The sequence below is a fragment of the Corvus moneduloides genome, chromosome 4 (genome assembly GCF_009650955.1).
Source record: "Corvus moneduloides isolate bCorMon1 chromosome 4, bCorMon1.pri, whole genome shotgun sequence".
Classification (NCBI taxonomy): domain Eukaryota; kingdom Metazoa; phylum Chordata; class Aves; order Passeriformes; family Corvidae; genus Corvus; species Corvus moneduloides.
Window position 1 is genome coordinate 16746467 of NC_045479.1, and position 20763 is coordinate 16767229.

Consider the following 20763-nt stretch of genomic DNA (forward strand, 5'->3'; position numbering starts at 1 on the left):
CTCCTGCCACTGTCCTGTCCTTGAGGCAGCTCCCTGTCTCCCACCTCGCAGTGACAGAACTGCCTGTCTAGGGTGGCTGCAAATGACTGCATTTTTCACAGCTGTCACCTCTAGGATTGCTTTGAGCTCTGCTAAGCACCTTCTTAGTCTATGGTCTTGCAGGCCTTGGTTGATGAGCTTCCACGAGCCACAGCAGAGGGTGAGGAAAATCTATTTAAAGGGTAACATGTTGGGGTCTGATGTAAAGGATCCTTACGCAACTGCTGTGAGGTACAGTGACGTGCGGTGTCCTGGCTTCTACAAATGGTTGCTGTCGCTGCAGCAGAGGTGGGAGAGTAACAGATACCCACAGAAAGACACAGTGGACAGAAAGACACAGGGGGCAGCCAGTAGAGTATTGCTGTTCAGTGCTTTCCCCTGCTGAGAAGAATGATGTTCCAAATGATTAAGTGGCTGCCTCTAGATTCAGGAGAGCTGAGTTTTTTGTTATTTTGTTTGCTCTTCAGACAAATCATTTGTGCTGCAGTTTGGTGAAATAGTTAAAATAACAAATGCTGCTGAAAAAGCAGATTTCCCCCTGCTCCTCATCGTGGGTTGAGCCCCAACCTCTTTTCCTGCGTTAGCACTACTTCTCACCTGGTCCTAAAAGGAGCTGAAACAGCAGAAAATGCAGCCTAACAGCAATGACAAAACTATGATAACCCTGGGACAATATTTTAACTGCTGTTAGGGGGAAGAAGTAAATTTTTCTTTCTTAATTTACAGTACTGACAAAAATTGTACGTAGTTATCACATGCTTAATCAGGAGGTGGATTCATCACATCTGGCACTTTCCCCAGGTCTTTGCTAGGTCTTTCCAAAGTTTCTTGTAATCCTTAGTGACCACAAGAATCTAGAATAATCAAGGGGACATAGTCACCTTGCTGTTCACCTTCGCTTTCAATTCATTAATTCATGGATTGAATGTCCTCAGTCCAGTCCTGAGGCTTGTCCCTAGGTCACTCCAGTATTAACCTCTGTCAGCAGTGAGAAATGGCTACTGATGTCCAATTCTCTCTGTCTCCAGTTTTAAACTGTGCCATGACTTTAGCCATGCTGACTGCCACGTTTCTTCAACAGCTTCTTGTGAAGGGAGATTGTTTTGTAAAAAGTCTTTGGAAAACTTAAACATTTTCTATCTAGAAGTTTCTCTATTTAAAATCAATTGGCTACCAGGGGTGAGGGGCAATAGAGAAGAAATGATGTGGACAAGTATTTTACAAAGCATAGTTCCTTACCAATCAGTCATTCTCCTGTGACTTTACAGTCCTTGGGGGCTCTGGACCCTGTCTTCAAAGGAAGCAAGAGAATGTGAGCATCCCAAACATGTAAATGGTCAGGCAATTAAAAGTTCTCGTTTTCCCCAAAGTCCTTGTGAAGCATCCTGCCCTATAAACTGCTCTTTACAAGGGTAAACATATGCCTAGGGGAGCAATCGATTTCTTTCCTGAATGAATGAATTGATTCCCTGCCCCTGCCTCTTGTAGCAAACAACAAATTACCAGTGGCTGTTAAGGCAACTTCGATGCACGACTTCATCTCCATCTAAACTAAGTTTGGACAGATCATTAATTTTGCAGGCTCTGGAATGGAGTGAACTTGTATCTCTGCAATATGTTCCAGAATTGCATTGCAACTGAAAATCCCAGGTTTCCAGCAGGCTGACACTTCAAACAGCCTGTGACAAGCCATCAGACTGCCTTGTGTTTCAATTACTTATCATCAGTCTGTGAATACAGTAGACAGTCCTTTAGAATTTGAAGAAACACTTGGAATGTAAATGTATAAACTTTGCTAGAGTTCTCCACTACAATGACAGCATGGGCAAGCAGCTGAAAAATAAAATTAGTAATGCCTGGTTCTTATGCACCATTTGCATGTGGGAGTTTTGACAGAGGAAGCAGATACTTTGAGTTAAAAACACCGTGGTCAAGGACAGAAATAGAAGGAAAATTCACAGTCTCCAAATCCTTACTCAAGTTCCTCTGGGGCTTGCAGCTACCAAATCTATTTAGGGCCCTTTAATGGTGCCCAGAAGTCCTGGCCAAATACTGGTGTCTCTGTTCTATGATACAATGCAAACAGCTAAACAGCTTATAGCAAGCTAATGTTTGACATCAGCTGCCACTTCAAACAGTTCTGAGAGATCAGAAGTCCTCACTTTCAGTAGGATAAACTCTGAATGCTCTTCACGCAGAGGAAAGCAGCAAGAATGATCAAAGGTCCTGAAAACATGCAATAGCAGACCTTCTGATATGTAAAACGCTCTTGCAAATAGGAAGGGAAGCTATCTTTCTCCATGACTGTGGCAGATGAGAAAAAAACAGGTATAAACTGTAGTGAGAAATCTGGTATTGAGAAATAGTGAGTTTCTGAAACTGATTTCTGAAAAAGTCTATGGAGTCTCCATCACTAAATGCTTTTAAAAACAGAGATGAGGGATTTTTGAGGGGTTGTTTGTTTGTTTGTTTGTTTGTCTTTAAGGGGTTACTCATGTAAACCTTTGCAACAACATGCTTTTTCCAAACTCCTAGGCTTGCAATTTTGTGAAGTTTCATCTTCTTGAGGGGTGTATATATATTTAATGCAGCCAAATATACTTTCTAAAAAAGCATTAAAATACACGCCTGACAAAAAATGCTTATAAGGGATACGTATTTATGCAGTTTGTATTGATTGTCACATTTCCAATTCATATTGAGAATGATTAGTTCAGTGTCTTTCTGGGCATTCTAAAGGTCGACTTTGGATTTGGTATCCTCTGAAACTGAGTGATTCGGTGTACTTTATAGATGTCTTCAGATGTTTTCAGATATTGTGCTTGTTGAAGGCAACCTCTCTGTAGACCTTATGGAAAAAGAAAAGTGATAAAGGCTTGGAATTTTAAAAAGAAAATTATAAATCTTGAAGGTGGGGTTGTGTTTTTTCTTCTTTCTTCCAAGGATACATCACCTGCAGCTGTTTGTATTGATTCTAACACTGACTACTCTGCAGAATCCTACTGAGTCCTACTGTGACAGCTCAGTCTATGAAAAACAGATTGCAAACCACCTGAAAAATATTTCAAAAATGTCTCTGAGAGCCATGTTGGATGTTGAACAGTGTTAAAAACACAAAGCTGTTCAATTGATCACAGTTCAGTTCCGATGCCTTACATAGGCACAGGCTACGTGCTGGTGTAATTCATTAATTTTGCTGTGTAATACTTTATTTTGTGTATGTGTGTGTGTTCACACTGGCTGTATTAGTACTCTGGTGTGAAAACAGCTTCTAAAATTAAATTTTATTTCCATTCCCACTCAGATATGATGTCTGGTATCACTAGCCCCTCTTCACTACTGTCATACTTAGCTGTATCCACAGTGCTAGGTTGTGTTTCTCTAGTGGTACAGGTCTAGACAGGATTTTATTTTTTTTTAATAGGTTTTAGTTTCCTTCATGATGTAGCACTGCTGATTAATGGATCCTTATTCCCAGGAAAATGGGATTTATAAAAAACAAACCATTTGCCAATGTGCTTTGGAGATTTCCCCCATTCATTTTAGTTAATTAAAATTATGAAAATTCTGCAGCTTCTTCAGCAGAGATTTCTCTGCAGAGTACCACTTCTGGCCACAGCTTTATATTACTTCAGCAGATACAAATAAGATATATCAAGAAATGTGTGTTTACAGGCCCCATTAATTTGAAGTAACATGGCCTGGGGTATTGTTTTACCCCTTAATAAACACATTTGGCGTTGTAAAAGACTTTTTCTTTTCTGCTATGAGGCTACTATTCCCTGACTTTCTAAAAATATTTCAGGATAATTTATCTTCTATTATTCATTTGTTCTTAAGGTACAAATCCAGTGTTGTTATTGTCTTTTTATTAGTAGCAAATGATGTGCAAATGAAAGGAAAGCACCATGGTCTGCATGCAAACTTTGAACTTTTTAAATGTGAAACCAGATGGTAATTTTAGCTGCAGGCCATGTCTACATTATCAGGACCACTAGTGTGCTATGCTAGAAAAATGCTGCAGGAGTGAACACAGCTACAGTAGGAAAACCATGCTTTCCATCAGTCCAGCCATCACCCTGAGGAAAAAAAAAAAGCCCACACAAAACCAGCAAAAGGTCTGGTATGGCAAGGTCTGCTTCATCAGCTTCAGTGGCCAAATATGTCCACAGACATCACATCCTCCTGGTTGCAAAGCTGCATCCACATGGGTTGTGGTTTAAAGTTTCTCAGGGAGGTTGGACTAGATCTCCTGAGGTTCCTTAGGACCATGCAATAATTCAGATTTTATGTTGCATTTTGCACGAGTGTTAATATTTCATTCAGTTATAGTTTGAATTCATGCACAAGGAAAAGAAATACTTCTTAAGATTCTTCCTCATTTTCCTTGTTTTTCTTCTGAATTTGTAGGATGATGTACTTTTAGGTTTTCAAGTCAAATGCAGGCTAAAATCAGATATTTAGAGAACAGTCTTGCTAGAGCTGACAAGCAATCCTTTGTAAATGGGCTGGCATATTGCAAGTCTCAGTGAGTCAGTCAAACATACGCTTCCAGTTTTAACCTAGGTTGTCCATTTCACAGGTGAAACAACCCTAACAATGACTTTAAATAGCACTTTGCAACTGCAAGTGGCCAGGGCCCCTCCTGCCGCCTGTTTTTGTAGCTCAGCCATTGAACAGGGCTTTGGCAAACCACAGGGGCCTGACTGGCAGCAGCCACCTGCCTCATCCTGCAGTCACCAGAGATTGGTCTGAGGGGTTGTACAATTGCTTCCCAAAGGTCTTCTCCCAGGTCAGCACTGGGGGTCAACATGGGCACTGTTGTGGTGGGGATCTGTGCAACCTGTCTGACCAGGCAGAAGTGGGTGCAGCCTTCTTCAGGCAACTGGCAGAAGCCTCATGATGGAGACCCTGATCCTCACAGCAGACTGCAACAATCCCAGGGTCTGCAGAAAACACAACACTGTGAGGTACAAGCATTACAGGAGGTTTGAGGCAATATAAAAACCTGAAAAGCAACCCTGCTTACAAATAAATATCATGACCTCCAAGGACTCCAAGACACACAAGCATATCAACCATAAAAGTGACTTCCTTGAGCTATTCCTACATTATTAGGGAGAAAACGATGAGCTGTAAGTAATCAGAAAGGTGATCTCAACAGTACTTCCAAAAAAAATCAGTTAATTCTAAACTTCATTGTTCTGCAAACAAATCCCCACTTTTTCTTCTCTATGTACTAGGTTTTTATTAAGTTACACGGGAGAAATACAAATAATTACAGCTCTAAGAATATCTGGAAGTGGGATAAAGCTTTGGCTCTGCAGGGCTTTTAACTGTACCTAATTTTAAGGATCTTCTCACCTTGCTTGTCAGCTGATAACGCATAAAACACGTGTTTCAACACCTAACAGAATCACTGCTATAACATATTCCTTCCTAGAAAAATGATCTGCTGTGCTGTACTTACCTGTGACAACTGTAATCTCTTGATGGGATAAAATGCAGGTTTTTAGTGTACACGTTCCATGCCACACATGCTTTGATCTGAATCATCAGTGAACAATCTCAATCATCTAGCTCTCAGTGTCATTTTTAGTACAGATTCTTTTCATTCTGAGGCTGACAAGGGAGATGAGGATCAATCATCAGAGACAAGGCCAAAAAAAGGAACTAAAAAGAGAAAAAATGGGAGACCTGTTTCCCATAACCTGGGGAAAATGGTTGTGAGACCCTAGATATACACATACAGCCTTCAGTGAGCTAAGAGCATTTTGGTCTTCAACAGAAAATGTGTAAGTCTGTGGCTGATCTGGGTAAGAGAATGTTTCTTTCCAGTATTCTTGGTTTGGCTTCTCGAGAACTTATTTCATCATTTATTGAACTGATCCATATATCCTCATAATGAATAGTGAATGCTGAGATATTGAATGTCTTAAGGCTCTGAAGCTCTGTTTCAGCTATTATGAGATTTGCCCTTTTCATGTTTAGAGAGCTCTCTTGAAAACACACAGAGAAAAGTTCAAAGGTACTGCAGGCACCTTTTTTATCCCAGGTTTTTTGCTTCCTGTTGACTTGGACACATTTAGTTTGCCTTTGCAGAAGGCCTCTGTGGGGGCACTAGAAGACATCAGATAATACTGAAACTGAAGAAGGGACCTCCTACACCTCAAGGATGAAAGGCTCACTTGGTTAATAGGCTTTATGGAAAGGTAAACTTTCCTGCCTACTGAAATGGATATTTTTGATATAACTAAGATAAAAGAAACAAGTGGGGAGGAGGGGAAGACTAGAGGAAACCTTAGAAAACCTCATAGCTTTAGGATTTCTTGCTTTTAGAAAGGTGCAATATTGAAAAGAATGTTGGCATTGTTATTTATTTATTTATTTCCCTATCAGGGAATTCATTATTAATTTTTGTTTTTTAATTTCTGTAGACGAAAGAAGTCTTGGATACTTCCCAAAAGGTCTGGGTGTTCTCACACCCAATATTAGCAAAATAAGGAAAACAAAAGCTGGCTTCAAGATTTTACTTTATTTCTACAAGTCTGTTATATAAGTGAAAAAAAATCTAGGCTCTGTTAATAACTTTCAGAATTACAGAATCACAGAATATTCTGAGTTGGAAGGGACACACAAGGATCATCAAAGCCCAACTCTGGCCCTGTATGAGACAGCCCCAAGAGCCACACCATATGATGTCACATTTAAACCAACTCATGTTTTGATCTGGAGAGGAATTTGTATTATTTGCAGCGCCATGTATTCTACACAGGGTGAATCCTGGGTTACCTTTTCATGACGTTTCACCACTGCCATGGTTTGAGTAGAATACCTGAAAATGAGCAAACCTTATTAAGTTTAGAAATTTCATTTGGGAACCAGTAAGAGTTCCCAAAAGCTGAATCTGATTTTAATCTTCATCTGAACTTAGTGAGAACAGAGTTGCATTCTAAGCTTTGGTTTCCAAGTATTTTTGGTGTGGCTAGAAATAGTGCAGCTTATTTTGTATGTATTTCAGCACTACTTATTTCAGCCAATTCTAGCAATAAGCAGCAGTGGAGCAAACAGCTATGGCAAGAAAAAATTTAAAAGTAACCAGTTTCATTTTGCTGTCTCCTTGCTTTGCATTTTGGATTAGTGGATCAAGGTCCCTTGGAGGGTAGCCATTGTCATCAGTTGCAATACTAAATAATTGAGAATGACTTAAAAGCCAGTTTCAAACCATTCTGGATAACCTTATCTGTGTCCTTGACCTTATTCTGGTCCTTATCTGTGAGTCACACCTAGGATCTTTGGGATACATCGTGAAAGACTGAAATGGAGAGAGACAGAGATTTTGATGATGAAAACAGTCTTCTTTAGGGCTCCAATAATTCTTCTTCTTCTCCTGCCCCAGGTTGTATGGTCCTACTCCCTTTTTTGGAGCTTGTATGGCAAATTGAGAAGAAGACTGTAAAGCTGCTGAGCATCTGAGCCTGTGAACACGTCTGACTTTCTGAGGATGATGCCAAGCAACACTGCTGGCTCCTGATGGCCAGCACCAGGGTTGTTGCAAAGGAGTGGGTTGGACCATGTGACTCTGGGTGACAACACCTGCAAAGCACATCCTGTGAAACCTCTGTGCAGGTGCACAGTGAATTATTCACATGCTGTTATCAAAGTGGTGGCAGGCTAAGTATGGGTTAGAAACAGTACTTGGATTCATCAAACGGGCATCACATTTGGATACTCAATCAGAGGCCCTAAACACAGCGTTAAGGAACATTGTAAAATCATTCAAAAATTAGGAAAGAGAAGGTGCAACTTGGATTAAGCTTCCTATTGCATTAATATGAAGTGTTACTTAAAATTCTGCATCTGGAGCACTGGAAAAAATAACAGTTCTCTAACACGGAGTTCTATACTAGGTCATACAACCACAGACACATGATCTAGTTCAGGGTTGGGGTTTTTTGCCCCCTTTTTTTTTTTTTTTTTTACTCATTTTATTTTGCAACAAACTCTTATTTACAAAGAAGAAAGGCCTTGTCTTAGGAAAGGCCTTCCCTTGGGCAGTATTTTGAGTAGCACCATTTATTTCTCTTTTAGGGGAAGTTTCAGGTGAATGAAGCACTTTTCAAAGATGGACCCTCAGGCAGCAGCTCCTTATGGTCAGGCACCAGTGTGACACTTTCCTTGGCTCTGTGGCTGACAGGAGGTGGGACATCTTGGGGGAATATGTGATGATAAGGGACAGCAAGAGGGTGCTTTGCCGTGCACTTTGTGTTTGATGTTTGGAAGGTCCATGGCCAGGGCTATTACACTGCCTGCTGGAGAGCTCAAGTCACTTCATTGTGACTCAGAGGCCAGGGAAGTGAATCTCATTATAGACCTAACCTGCAGATGAATACAAATCTTATCTTTCATTATAAATGACATCTGTGAAATGCAGCTTGGCTTCCTAAGAGAAGGAACACTCCAGCTCAATACTAATACAGCAGCTTCATCCTGTCCTGTGACACAGTGATCAATTGCTTGTTCTTCTGCTGCTGTGGATGTAACACATCTTCCTTGAGCAGGGAAGCACTTTAGTCTAATGTGTGGATTTAATTTTCCCATCATTCTTCCTGCTCGGTAGAATATGTGTCTGAGCTATGGGAAAGAAATGTAAATTTTTCCAGGAGGCTGTGGCTGGGAGGAGTGATTGAGAAGCAGAGAGCTGTGAAGAGCTCGTAGCAGTAATTGCTTTGTGTCCTGTTCAAGCTATTCTTTATGATCTTCCGTGACACGTAGGAATTACTTCCATGCTATGAAGTCAGGGGCTGGGTACAACATGTAAACCCCTCTTTCTCCTGATTCAGAATCTACCTCTGGTGGTGCTGGAAGATTTTATGCACTGTCTGGCATTAGTGGGGATTAGATCCACCTGTGACTGCCCCTTTTCCTGCAGAATAGGTGTTTTCTCCCTAACATAGGTTTGGAAGATTATGAGTCACATTCGCTTGTTCCTTTTTCTGCAGAAAATTTTGATTTTTTTTTTTTTAAGAGAATGTCAGGCAACAATTTCTTTTCCATGTAAATAAAAAACTGTGATCTTGCTAGATATGACTATTTAAAGGAAAGAGGAAAAATACAGGTCAATTAAAAAGCATAGAAAAGCACAGTTCTACAGGTTCTTTTATAAAGACCAGGGAGAGCTGCCTCTAAACTTGTTTCAGTATTACTCACAAGAGTTTGCACAGGCTTGCAGAGGGCAGCTTGACTTTCTGAAAGCCTGTCAAAATTGCCTTACATAGGGTGGTGGTGCCCTTTAAGAGGAAAAAAAGTGTCCTCAGACTTAGCCTCGAAGCGTGCAGGTGGGGTTTCCTTTGTGGCCACGTATCTCGTTTTCTTGATCTAAAAATAACAAGTGACAGCGGATATTTTGTTGTAGTTGCCAGCTTATTCTCGAGTCCAGGTAATTTGCTTCTGCTTCAGAAGTGATGGGACACCTTGAACTGGATCACCTGGCAGCTGTCTTGCAAACACATTCTCCCTCAGGGCTGCAAAGCTAGGCAGAAACTGAAAACAAGGGTTAATTAGGAAAGAAAGGATAATTATCTGTTTTTCCTTTTTTTTTTTCTTATTTTATGCTGCAACCTTCACTGACCTATAGCTGCTGTTAGTTCATTTCCCATTCCATACTTGTACCTCTGTGCATTTCAAATGGCTTTGCCCACTGCTTCTCAGCTTAAATAAAACCCTGGGGATTCTTCCACCTTTAATGAAAATTACACAAGCCTTTGCATATTGTGCAATTACCTCTCCCTTTGTTTTCCTACAAAATGGATTCAGCAGCTACCGGTGGGACACCAGAATGAGCATGTCAATATCACAACACCTCTCTGCGGAGTCATGTTGGGTTTGTAGCATTCTGATTCAAGGTTATATGTTTTTAGGTGCAAACCACTTTGAAATGAGCTGTTTGCACCGGCACCTTCAGGGGATGTGGAACAGTGAGTAGGTTGTTCATTCCTGTCCTGGTTACAGGGTCTGTCAGAGGCATTAACACAATTGCAGTTTAGGATAAGAGTTTTTAGAAGAGTTTGCCTCTCCAACACCCTGCCCACTGCTGCTGCTTCCCAGAGTCCTTTCACATAAGACTCCCTCTATTGTGCCAGTAGCTTTACATGGAAACAAATTTTATTTCTCTTCCAGTTTGGCTTTAAGCAGTGGAGCCCTAGCAGTGACATTCTTATTTTCAACTAATTTTCAGCATATGTATCTTCACTATGCTTTTCCTGACATATATACAGTGTGTAGATAGTGAACATCTTCTAAGAAAAGAAAAAGTACACATATACAGATATGTATGTATGTGTGTATATATATATATATATATATATATATATATAGCTTCAAAAACACAAGCCATTCTGAAAAATTTCCTAGGGCTATGATATGACACTGATATAATGGTGTTTTGAAGGTTAAATGTTCTAATTAAAGTCTGTCTCCGATTCTGAATCATCTGACTTGCACAAGAAGTCAGATATGTGTCTGTATTTTTCAGCTTGCATACAAGAAAAAAAAAATCAAAAATACTATTTTTGAAAGCTCTGATCCTGTTTATGCAATCTGCCAAAGTAGGTTGTGGTCTTCTGATGAGAGGCAGGTGAAACCAAACAACCCAGAGAACAGCAACACCCAGAATCTGGTGAAAACACAGTTTGCACAAAGCAGTGCTTCATCTCTCAAATCCCCATTGCCAAGCCACAGCTCAGCAGGGAGATCAGGACAAGTTTGGGAATTGCCACGTCCATAGCATTGCTGCAGAATAAAACCACAGACTAAGTGAAAACACCTTACCTCCCATTTCTCCTTGAAATTGTTAGACTAAATATCATAACAAGACTTTCTGTTAGCAGGGTTGTACTCCACCCTGTTCTTAGCAGGTTGTGCTCCACCCCTTTCTCAGCTCATAGAGAAACATTAGCTCTGTGTCTGACCTGACATTTGTATGTAGCAGATCTTATATTTTTTTTTCCCTTTCTTAGTGCACTCCGTTGGTTTTGGAAAGCATTTTACCCGTCCCTTCAAACCATAACTTTCAGAAAAGATTAGCAGTATCTGATGACATTGCAGAGTTCGTTGCTGATGAGCCAAGTAAATGAAGTTTGGGTGGTGTGTACTCCTGGACAGCATGAAGCTCTCTTTTTCTGCATGAGAGAATAAAAGCAGCTTGAAAGTGCTTGTAGCTGAATCAGGCTGCATATTTGGCTCGTTCACCTCTCCTCCTTCTGCCTCAGTTTCCTCACTGTAGACTGGGAGTTATGATGCTGACCTCCTCATTACAGTGCCTTAAAGAAAAGAATTCCAGAGAGCTGCTGAGCTCACCAAGGCCTGTCCAAGAAGTGTGGGCACCTACTTCAGAAGTCTGCTATGGGAGCAGCAAAAAGTTGACTTTTTGTACTCCAGTTTTCTGGGCCTAGATCTGCATGTCCTCAGAAGATCATTGTACCTTGTTCACTTCAGTTGCTGTTGATCTGCTTGTCTGTTCTTACTCCCTTCCCTGCTAAGAACTTGTGAAGATGAAAGTTCACTTATTCCTAAACATGTTTTCTCTTCTGCTTTGATATTAACAGCTTCAGAGGATCCTCAGCCTCAGCAACCTCCCACTGGATGCTGCTGGACTTGCTGCAGCTGAAGTGCACCAGAACATTCAATGCAACACGTGCACTGACGTGTTACAGCAGCTCCTGGGGGTCACCTGGAGGCAGAGGGACCACAACTTTTGCCAGAAATGGTGCATGAGCAAAATGACAGCCTGGGTGTCCCTGCACCTCAAAGTGTACAGACAAATCAGGCAAACAAAGGCCCATGATGAAAGAACAGCCAGCAGACATCTCCAGCTAGCAGACAATACACAGCAAAATAAAGCGATTTGCCAAGGACGGGGCTGGGCCTTATCTTGCTGTACCTCTTGGGTGAGAGCTGGGTATGTACAGACAGAGGGCGATGTTCTGGATGAACAGACACTTTGGATTTTAAAGTGGTTTTATTCCTTCCCCACCCCTCCCTTTTGGTGTTTTTGCCGCCTTCATTTTTTCTCTTTATTTTTTTCAGGCCTGCTCCACACCATCCCTGGCGTGGGTCTCCATCTCTGTCCATTTCTCCAGCCAGGTGGCCAGGTGAAGTCTGTCATCAGCCAGTTCCCTCATAGAAGTGCTTGCAGGCAGCTGGTGCCAATTCCTCTTTTCTCCAGTAATAATGGATTCCCTGGAACACACTCTGCCTTAGATTATCTTTGGTCTTGAACAGAATAACTTGACCATGCTAGGAGCTGGAAACAACAGATACTTGCTCAGGTCTTTCTGCCTTCTCCCTGTGCCTGTTTACAATTCCACCTGCTCTCCCTGGCCTCCCAGTAATCTGATTGTTCCCTCAGCTTCCTGCCCTGTGTCCCAGGGGCTGCACAATTATGGAGAGCCGTAGACTGGGGAGATAGAGTGTAGGGGTTTGGACAGTGGTATTGAGTAATTCATCAACAGCAGCATCTCTGTGGAAAACAAGTTATCAGCAATATGAAAGGTGTGTAACCTTCCCCTCTGAACACCAGAGCAGCAGTAGGGCCCAGCTTGGAATGCTAATGGCTTCATGTAGGGCTCCTTGTCCTCCATTTGTGCTCTGAAGTACAAAAAGAAATCTGCTTCCATGGGAAAACACTTCCAGCAAGGTCCATGGGGGTGTTTGTGCAGCCCCACAAAGTGTCTGTAACTCGTTCAGCAGTTTAGAGCTCCTGAAGGTTTCCACCAGAAGGACTCCTTTTGTGTGCACAGGGCAGCAGTCTCGTGTGCAGTGTGCAGCACTGGGGCAGTCTCGTGGTGCTGTGCAGTGTTATTGCCTGCTCTTGCTGTGGCCAGATGCTCTGTGCTGCTGCAGCACTGGGGACCACAACACTCATGGTTGTGAACCACATGTCCGAGCCAGCATCTGAATCACAGCTGTCCAGGTTTCCATTTTAGTCACAAGAGAAAAAAGAATTTTGTCAAAACTTTGCTCCTGCAAAGGGTGTGGGGGGAAGAGCTTGGTCCTGTGCTTTTTCTAGAAGTGCATTTCTGCAGGATATTGCTGCTGATAAAGTCCCACAACTGTTCTCTTACCCCATGCTCTCCTCTCCCGTAAATCCCATATTTTTGTGTCAGTCCCCCAGTCCAATGAAGCACAGGGTATGTGTGGCACAGATGTCCAGTGACCTTTCCTGTAACATCTGAGTCCTGTGCTTTAAAGGATACATTGGCTTTCCATTCCATGCCACTTGATATTAAAAGTATCTCAATTGATTAAGTCAACTTAACTAGATTTGTGCTGTCTCATAGATTTGCACAGCTTCAATGACCCAAAACAGCCTTGTTAACTAGAAGAAAGGACTTTTTTTTTTTTTGTCCTTCAAAGAGAGAGTTGTCTGGGCCAGAAAGTCTTCAAAGCCTATGGTCTGTGGTCCAAGAGCTAAAAACAGTCACAAACTTCACCACCAGATGGATGAAAACTTAAGGCTCATCTTGCTCTTCTTTCTCCCTCAGCAGTAAAAAAAAAAGTCACTTTTAAAAGGGTTTATTGGTTGGAATTTTTCTCTGCCTGTAACTGGGAAGAAGCTAAGAAACCATGGCAAGATCACAGATTTAGACAAGCTATAGGGTTTACAGTCCTGAGAAATGTTCGCAAAACCGAGTGATGTCTCACTCAAATATGTAAATAAGTTTCCCATGGGGAGCTCTCAGACTCTGCCTCAGAGGAAGTGTTTTGCTTAAATAAGCACAGAACAGCTTTGTTGTTGCAACTTTGTGGAGCCAGTCCCTTCAGGCTGCTAGTCCCAAAAGCTGTGCAAGTCCTGGCCAGGCTCACTGAAGAGCAAGCAAATGTGTTCTGCTACTGGCACTGCCTCTCCAGTCCTGCCAGTGCTCCTCTCCCAGCTCTGGTGCAGGCTGCTGCTGCTGCCCTTTACTAATAATAGACCTTTTGTGTTTTTTTCAGGGAAGGAACATAGTACATGTGGGTTGTGCACAGTGAGGGTGATTCTGAAGTGCATTTTTTGTGGGACTAAATTAAAATGATTCAGGTTTTGGCTTGCTTTGCAATTAGTGCAGTAGTGCTATGACAGTTGTGGATCCTTTTCTTACCAAAAATACAGTGCGAGTTGTCCCTTAAAAGGATGGCAATTCCTGCTTATCTGCAGCAGCCTCCTTCCTGACACAGAACTGTTTTGCCATTATTTTTGACAACTCTTCCACACCTATCTCCATGTCTTTAAACCAGGGATTTGGAGATCTTCTGTGCCACCATGAAGAACTAATTTAAAGCATAGAACATAAAGTTTTAGATAAATTATTCTCAGAATAAATTATTTTCAGAATATTTTAGAAGAAGACATAGTTCAAGAGATCCAGAGAAAATAGTCACGAAATGGAATGAAAAGGAGGAGGAGGTGTAGGCATAAGAACAGCAGAAAAGACAGAACCAGGAGAGAGGGAACAGAAACTGGATGAAATCAGGATATAAAAACTTATAAATCTCTTTATTTTAAGGTACAAAAAATACCAAGTCCTAAAATATGATCTTTTCCTGGCAATGACCACACTGTTAAGAAGTTTGCCTTTTGGAATAAAAAGGGTGGGTGTGCTCAGGGGCATCATTCCAGCCTTGTGCTTGAGGCCTCTTTTCTTCTGTGCCCGTTTCAAGCAAATGCTATTACAAGCCCCACATGGGCACACACACAAAAAACCACTTAAGAAAATAGAAGTAGGCTTTATTTGAGACAACAAAAACAGAGCAAGTTTTGTATGCAGATGGCCTTCTCTGGAATCTGACTGGCTTTCAACACGTCAGTGTGGTTGTGTATCTCTCTGAGTTACTGTGACAAGAGCTGAGAATGGATGGCTGGCTGTTTTACTGCAGGTTTTGAAAGCAGTTTTCAGAGATTAGGACTATTTTGGAAAGCCAGGTTTTAGAGTCTGCTTTCAGAAGGTGCTTGAGATTAGCAAGGGACTTCCGCTACTCCGATGTCTTCTTCAAAGATGACAAAGGTTAAAGGAAAATCAGTCATAAAGGAGAACTGAATTTGATTTCTTGTCACACTGTGCTTGTCTAGGGAAGTGTTTTTCAGAGGTTTGTCAGACCCAGCTTCATAGCATGCATTCCAACAGTGAGAAAGGGCTGTGATCAAGGGAATAAACATACTCCGGGGTACAATACATCTACACTGGTTTGGCATGTGGCCTCTTGCATTGGTTGGAAAGAAGTGGGATCAGCAGGCAATAAAACAGGTAAATTGATTTTGCTTGTGTTTTTACTAATTATTTACTTTTTCACTTTTTATTTTCCCTCAAATTTTTTGTTCCCCTTGTTGGCTTTCTAGTGTCCCAGGTTTACTTCCTAGTCTCAGACATTAGACATTTCCCCAGTGGGAAATCATTCAGCCAGCATGGTAAATGTTGTGTGGCTGCTTTCAGAGAAGAATTAAAATGACTGCTGCTAGTATTAATCAGTATTCCTGAATCAGTTTTATAAGGTAATGTCGGGAGAAATGAGATTCAGAATCCTATTTGCGTGACAAACTGCCATAACTCCACTGACACCCAAAAAGAGAAGTTACTTTGCTTAGCACTGACTAGGGTCTCTCCTTTCATTTAAGAGTGCCTTTCCTTCTGACATTTGTGTCTGCTTTCTACTAAGCAAAACTATTCTCTCTGTCTAATATGGGTCACATCCACTGAATCCAGCGATAGATGAGGGACGAAAACTCTAAAAGATGTGTCCCTTAAACACTGCTAAGAAGCAAAAAGTTAATGTGTTCATCAGCAGTTATTCTCTTTCCCTTGTTCTATTCAGCAGTGGTACAGGAACTTCCCCAGACTTCACTTTTTGTACAATTTAATTGTGTTGTAACTTGTTATAGTAGAAAACTATAGAACAGTATTTTCAGAAATGCAAGATCAGTAGGGAGAGACAACATCTTTTACTAGCCTTGCTGATATATTTGGAAAAATCAGATATTTTGTCAGGTTCTGAGACTCTGCAGGTGACTCTGTGCTTTGAAAATGTTTTATATCTGCTCTGATGAACGAAATGTTTTATATCTGCTCCAAGCTTCACTTCCTGTGGCCACCAAAGCTACAGCAATGCTGCTATCAAAAACCACATGTAGGATCATTCTTTCACCCCAGTCTTCCATAGGCCATTAAAAAATGTTATTATTGTATGTCCCTTAAGATGCTGGGAATGAAGAAGAAATGCTTTTTATATCAATGGGCAACAATTTCTCTCCAGCTCTTGTCCGGTGTTGGCCTTTGATCACTCCTGCTTCACATCAGTTTTGATTATCTCAGTGCTGAAGCCAGGCTGAATCCTCCTACTCACTTCTGGATATTCCCCCTGCTCCCCACTCAACCTGCCATCAAGCCAGCAGCTTGTACTCTGTTTAGAAACATATTTCATAACTGTCAGCTTCTGGTATCAGCTTTTAGAGACATGCAAAATAGCTTTCCTTCCCCCCGCATCCATATGCTGAACTACCAGATTACAAAGATGCCCTTTTTTAAAGTTCTAATTTGTGAAGTCTCATTAAATTGGGAATTAACTGCAAAGTGATATGTAAAAGAGTTGCCTCTCTTAAGTAGTGCTACACGGCTATGAAAACTGTTTTCTTTGACTACCCTAGGTAGTGCCTGGTTGTGAATCTTAGACCTAAAATTTACTTTTTAGTTGCATTTAGTTAAATTCCTAAATGGACTTCCAGGGAAATCTTTCAGCCTAACTTCTGCACCTTGGATCATATGCCTGACATCCTGAAGGGAAACAGAAATGAGGAGAGGAAACAGAGGCTGGAGAAAGGCAGCATTTTGGCCAATGTCAAAGGGAAGGTGGAAGCCAAGGCTGAGCTGCACCATGTCATCTCCAGGATGTGCACCAGGTGCTGTTCCTGAGCTACCTCCCTCACTCATATTTTCTAGCAGCAATTTGTCATGGCTTCACAAGCAGGCTTCCTGGGCTCCTGCAGGCTGATATTTGAACAGCAGAATACAAGATCATGTGTTTTTCTCACTATAAACTAGATGAATAAAATTTGTGCTTGGGTTTGTATTTATGCATGGTCATTTTTCCAGGATGATGTAATATATTAAATGCAAATGTTTACATTAATGCACCTCCATAGTTCCACTTAGGCCAGGAAGGTGAAGCATGTTTAATCAATCTGTTAGCTGCCTATGGCTATTTTCTTGAGGGTTACCACAGTGGACTGTAATGCCCATGTAAATTCCAGCATCTTTCCATCTGAGACAGGCTGGCATTCCAGCTTCACTGGTCTCCTGTTCACACAAAAATCAAGCAGTAGATATAGGCCTGGCTATATTTGCACTTAACCTGGATACAGACCTGCTGCTGGAAGAGAGGTGTGGCACAATTTAGGATGCTTTGGGCCAGTTCTATGCCAGGCTATACCAGCAAGAATACACATAAAGCTTCTAGGTGTTTTGATCAGTATGGTTATAGTGATTGCAGAGCAAAAAAAAGAGGTACCAAAAAAATCCCATACAAGCACAAAGTTACCAAAGCCAATATCTGTATTGTGGGCCAAACTTGGTTGTCTTTCAAATGTGTTGATTAGGAACTGATGAGCTAACACATCTGCTAAATGTTTCATTTTTATTTAGAGAGCAAGCTCTCAAAAGTCTCCGTGTTGGATATGGTCACATTTCTTGTGCTTCATTAGCCTCATGCATGGACCCCCTGAGATTTACTGTCTGTCACAGTAACAGTAGTGCAAGATGTCTTATTCTTAGAAAAATGAACAGACACTCTTTATTTCTTGGGCTTTCTTCAGTTTAAACATTCAAGTTTGTGCAGGTTTTTGCTGCATTCGTATGTTCTGAAGAAAGAGCAGGTAACATCTGTTAATGACATATTCTTTTGCTGACCTTGTCTTCGTCCCAAGCTGTGGATCCTTTTGACCAATTGACCCCCATACTGTCACATTTGGATTTGGTACATCAGCTTAGGGCAGAGACATGGCCCACATGAAGGCTGTATCCAGGTAGAGTCATTTGTTTTCAGGCTCTAAGATTTCAAAACTTAAAATGGTTTTATCCTGGAGTGCTCCTTGGATGCCATTTTGTAGTAGCCTTACAAAAGTGTGACTCAGAGCCTGTAATTAATCCCTAAAGCATTACATTCTTTGACAAGTTTTGCAACACATGGGACTTCACAATAATGGTGAAATCATTTCCAAAATGCCTGTATGAGTTCAGCTATAACATTTCTGCAGGGAATATAGCAACGTGTTTATTTCTGTGCTCAGAAGAAGAAAAATCCAATAAAGATGGATGTATTCCCCCTTAAAGCATGGAAAAAGATTTTGAGATTCAAAAATACCTGTGCATATATATAAACTTTATAACAGACTTCTGTAGTTAAATTTCCTCATGATTTGTTAAACAGGGAGAAGAGCTGGGAGAACTAAATGATGACTTAATGGGATAAGGCTATCAAATTTTTGGGACATTGTTCACAGAATTATCTATGCTGTTTGAAGGTAACTATCCATATTGCTTTCCAAGACTGATTCATTGAGTGTAATTATTTTGGTGTAGGATTAGAATAAAGATTCATTTAGGTAATTTGCTGTCCAGGGCCAGTAGCATATGCTAAGAAGTGAGCACCAGCTTATGATTTCATAATACAGCTTAAGCCAAGATAAAATCTTGCTGCTGCCAAGAGGGAAAGGTCCTGCCCTTCTTTTCAGCTTCTGCAGCCCCAGCTCCTGGCTTCATAAACCCCAGATTGCCTGTGCATTGCTGGTGCTCCTCCAGACACACAGTAAGCCAATTTACTGCAATGGCAGAAAGGTCACTTAAATAATAACAAAAAGAAGTGCTTTTGTCTTTGGTGAGTTGAGCTGGCTTGCCTCATGATCCGTCAGGTCGCAGTGCCAGACGGAGGGGTCACGCACTTGGGATCAGTGGATGTGGGAGGAAAGAGCAGGGAAGGCTGGATAGGAATGAAGGAAAGAACTAAGAAGGGGGGAGTAAGGGGGAATAAGGCTTCCAAGCTGTGTCAGCAACGAGACATTTATTTGGCTAAACCATCTATTTTTGCCTGTTTGACACCTACTGGAAAATCCAGCTGGTCTTCCCAGAGCAGCACATACAGTGGGTGGAAGAGCTCTGTCCTGAATGGAAATACCTCATTTACAATTTATGGAAAAGTCTGTATGGGGGCTCTGGGTGGTGGTTTTAGTCTTTTGCACATGTGCATTACTTTACAGTCATTGTTGTTGAGTTTTATTGTCCATTTTATTGCTTAGTCAGTCAACATCATGCAATCCTTCTGCAGATGTTCACAGTAGCTAGAGCTGAAGGCCACACATGATCCCAGTATCCAGAAATCAATGCATCACCTGAAGACTCCACTATGTCACTTTTAACCTTTTTCATGTCATTTATTGGTATGCTGAAGAATAAAGATCCCAACACTGAACCTGAGAGGACGGTGATAACTGCCACTGGGAAAACTGTGTTTAGTTCAGTGTTCTCTTTCCTGCTTCTTAAACCATCATCAGTCCTTGAGGGAATCTTTCCTTCCAATCTGAGAGGGCTGAAGATCTTTCAGTAAGGAGCGCTGTTGCCACTATTTTTGGAAGATGGCAAACTTATCACTTGAGCATTGATTGTGTCCATGTGATGGATGACATGGACGTCTTCCCTGGACAAAATGAATGGGGATACATAGATCAAACAGATCATATTTACTATTTGCTCTCTTCTTCGGTGGGGAATTTCTTCTGTGATTTCCACCAGTGGCAGGGAGGTCTTGTTTAAGGTTGGTGCCACACTACCACCTTTCATTCCTCTAGAATTTTGTCGGTGCTAAGCTATAGATCACAAGTCATGGCAGCTCCACAGCTGAAGTGCTTTAAGCTCTTGAATAAATATCATCTGATCTGGGTAGTTTTTCACTAGTTCAGTTTCTCAAGTTGCTCCAAGTCATCCACTATTGATTTATTAGGCTGAGGCAGATCTTCCTGGTGAAGAATGCCCCCATTGTAGGAAATTCATGGACACTTCTAGCGCCATTAGATGCTTCTGAAAATCTCTGAGGTTCTTTTGTAGCTTAACAATATGTCCAATCACAAATATTAAATACATAGTCATTGTCGTAAGCAAAAATAAAAAAAGTCCCTGTGAATTTTTTTAGTGTGTGTGTGTGTGAAGTAAGAACTTGGAAATAGTGGAGATCAACAGGGGCATGTGCTAGGCATGCCCAGAAACCTGGGCTGGTTACACTGCAGCCTGACATCTGCAAGCAGCTGAGCAGCAGGAAGCAGCCTGACTTGCAGCCTGACCTTCCCAAGCCAGGGGGGATCTCCCATCTGGGGAGGGAAGTCAAGAAGACAGTACAAGGAGGGACAGTGGTGGGACAGCACAAGGGCATGAAATAATAAGTTGGTTCTTCAATAGAAGCCACTCTGCAGACCCACTCTGGGGTGTTGTTTGCTCTGTCCCACCCCTGACACTTGACTCAGGTCACTGCGTCTTTTTTTCTTTTTTATCATGCATTCTAGAACAAGAAGTTGAGGCTTCATTTTGTCCTCTAATGTGGGGATCTGTTAATCCATTGCTTTTCCTATTTCACATGTTCTCCCTGTTGGGTGCCCTAGCCTTGGCCACTCCCTCGGTTTCTCTCTATTTGTTCTGTACCCCAACCCCG

The 20763-nt window shown here is 41.5% G+C and overlaps 2 long non-coding RNA genes across 2 annotated transcripts in view; one reads left to right on the plus strand and one right to left on the minus strand.

Moving 5' to 3' along the window:
- Nucleotides 1–9442: 9442 nt before the first annotated feature.
- Nucleotides 9443–20763, minus strand: part of LOC116443411 — a 34888-nt gene continuing 23567 nt past the window's right edge. Inside the window, exon 3 of the long non-coding RNA XR_004239870.1 lies at nucleotides 9443–9582. This is a non-coding gene — a long non-coding RNA (uncharacterized LOC116443411). The remainder of the gene's footprint in view (nucleotides 9583–20763) is intronic.
- Nucleotides 9576–15332, plus strand: LOC116443412. Its single transcript, XR_004239871.1, has 2 exons — nucleotides 9576–11998; nucleotides 12127–15332. It is a non-coding gene; the product is annotated as an uncharacterized LOC116443412 (long non-coding RNA).